This window comes from Cibotium barometz, chromosome 19 (assembly GCF_041138505.1).
Source record: "Cibotium barometz isolate CiBa-2024 chromosome 19, ASM4113850v1, whole genome shotgun sequence".
In the NCBI taxonomy this organism is placed as follows: domain Eukaryota; kingdom Viridiplantae; phylum Streptophyta; class Polypodiopsida; order Cyatheales; family Cibotiaceae; genus Cibotium; species Cibotium barometz.
The window spans coordinates 33,477,667-33,480,698 of record NC_141064.1 but is presented as its reverse complement, the minus strand read 5'-3'; positions in this window follow the sequence as shown (position 1 = coordinate 33,480,698).

The following is a 3,032-nucleotide window of genomic DNA, read 5'->3' as shown; positions in this document are numbered from 1 at the left end:
TAAGGAAGGGGAATTCTTTAAAGGAGGTGCATATTTCACATAAGATGAAGAGTTGAAAATGTACAAGGTTTATTAGTAAAAAAAACTATGAGCAATATTAAAATGATTCCATTATGACACATATGTAAGGAAGGGGAGTTCTTTAAAGGAGGTGCATATTTCACATGCTTGAATGAGTTTTAAACTCATAAAAATTGAGATATTTCATCTCTCCTCTCTCCTCATTCAAGTCTAGTTCCAAAAAGTTAGCTTAACTGACCTAAAAATGGTCAAATATTGACCAAACTGATTTAGAAAATTCTAGAATCAGTTTGTTTGGTTAGGAGCTCAATTTTTTCTATAAATAGAAGCCTCCCCCTTGTTGAAAAATAGATAGTGTTTATGCATCGTTACTCTACTCCACCTAAGCCAAGAACTGTGAATTCATTTAATAATTCACTAGTTTTTGGAGCTTCCCTCTTTCTTCAATCCCCATTAGTGGCTCCATCAACATACTTAACCAATTGATTGGTTGGGGGCCTCTACCGTGAACAAAGAATCAAGCAAGTTGTAAGGTAATTAGTGAATATTGATCTTTCTATAATTTCTCAATGTTTCTCTCTTCTCAACCCCTCTCAAGCTTGAGAAGTTTAATTGGTATGGTTTTTTAAATGCTATTGAAGTTTGAATAGTAGTGAAGAGTTACATAATTTAATAAATGCTATTGAAGTTAATTTTCATTTATGTTTAAATTATAATGATTTTTATGTAAATTCTCTCTCTCACTCAAGAAATGGTCATACTCATGACCCGTTCTCAATCCAAATCAAGCTTTTCATAAAGCTTTTTCTTAACCCAAGATTAAGCTATGCTTGAGGTCAAATTAATGCCTTTTTTCTATGCTTTTAGTTTATGTATATTGATGATTCAATCCATTATGGATTAATAATCCAATTAGAGATCATTTTAATTATTTCCTTAATGATAAGCATTATCCCTTAGAAAAATTGAGATTTATTAGTCATAGCAGCGGAGCTATGGCAAAATTTTTATAAAAATTATGCATAAAATAATTTCATTCAAAGCATAAAAAGAGGACTTCCTACCATATTCTAGGAATTATCATCCTAGATTAATTGAAAGAATTTCATTACAATCATGGAAAAATTGAATTTTAATATCATGCATAAAGGATAAGTTTTTATATCAAAAGTGTTATTTTTATCATTTTTAATTTTCATGCATAAAAGTATGCATAAAAGAAAATTTTTATATCAAAAGTGTTACTTTTATCATTTTTAATTTTCATGCATAGAAGTATGCATAAAGGAAAATTTTTTATATCAAAAGTGTTACTTTTATCATTTTTAATTTTCATGCATAGAAGTATGCATAAAAGAAAATTTTTTATATCAAAAGTGTTACTTTTATCATTTTTAATTTTCATGCATAAAAGTATGCATAAAAGAAAATTTTTATATCAAAAGTGTTACTTTTATCATTTTTAATTTTCATGCATAGAAGTATGCATAAAGGAAAAATTTTTATATCAAAAGTGTTACTTTTATCATTTTTAATTTTCATGCATAGAAGTATGCATAAAGGAAAAATTTTTATATCAAAAGTGTTACTTTTATCATATTGGATTTCATGCATATAGGTATGCATAAAAGATATTCTTTTTATACTAAAAGTGTGATTTTCCTCATAAATGGATTTTATGCTTAACTTAGATGCATAAGAGAAATTCTTTTATTCTAAAAGTGTAATTCCCTACCAAATTGAAATTATGCATAAGAAGATGCATAAAAGATTGATTTTAATTTCGAAAGTGTTAGTCTCCTTAAATGGAATTTATGTATAAATAAATGTGTAGAGAAATCTTATATCAAATATAAGAATTCTCTTTTAAAAAAAAGATATGAAATGTGATAAGATGTGATAAGAGGTGTATGAGATGTGATAAGAATTGATAAGATGCGTATGGAAAGTGATAGGATGTGATAAGAGGTGTATGAGATGTGATAAGAATTGATAAGATGCGTATGGAAAGTGATAGGATGTGATAAGAGGTGTATGAGATGTGATAAGAATTGATAAGATGCGTATGGAAAGTGATAGGATGTGATAAGAGGTGTATGAGATGTAAAAAGATGTGATAAGATGTGTATGAGATGTGATAGAATGTGTTAAGATGAGTTAGGATGTGTTAAGATGTATATGGGATGTGTTAGGACGAGAATGGATGTAATATGGTTGTATGAATGTGATGTGGATGTATACATGTAGATGCATATGTATAAATGTGAATGTTGATGTGGATGTGGATGTATGGATGTAGATATGGATGTGTATGTATACATGTAGATGTATATGTATGAATGTGAATGTTGATGTGGATGTGGATGTATGGATGTAGATACGGATGTGTATGTATGTATGTGGATGTGTATGTATGAATGAGGATGTGAAAATAGATGTATGTATGTAGATATGGATGTATGGATGTGATTGTGAATGAAGAGGTGGATGTGGATGTATGGATGTAGATACGGATGTGGATGTATGTATGTGAATGTGGATGTATGAATGAGGATGTGAAAATGGATGTATGCATGTGAATGTGGATGTATGAATATGAATGTGGATGTGTGGATGTGGAAATGGAGGTATGGATGTATGAATGTAGATGTGGATGTATGCATATAGATGCATATGTATGAATGTGAAATTGGATGTATGATGTGGACGTACGAACATGGATATGTATGTAGAATAATGAATATGAAGATGTATGTGAGATAATGTAGTCTATATGAGTGAATGGATGAGAACGAGTACACACATTGAATGGAATGTGGAATAAGTAATGTGGTCCGAGAGTGGATAATATGGAAAGACAAGAGTTCGTTATAGAAACTGTATTTGTGACTGTTTGTAAATGACTGTTTTATGTCAAGAATGCTGGAGAAGCAATTTGACCGTCTTGAGGATTAAGGTCATGAAGACTGAACTGATAAAGTTGCAACTGCTGACGGAGAGTCAATGGAGGA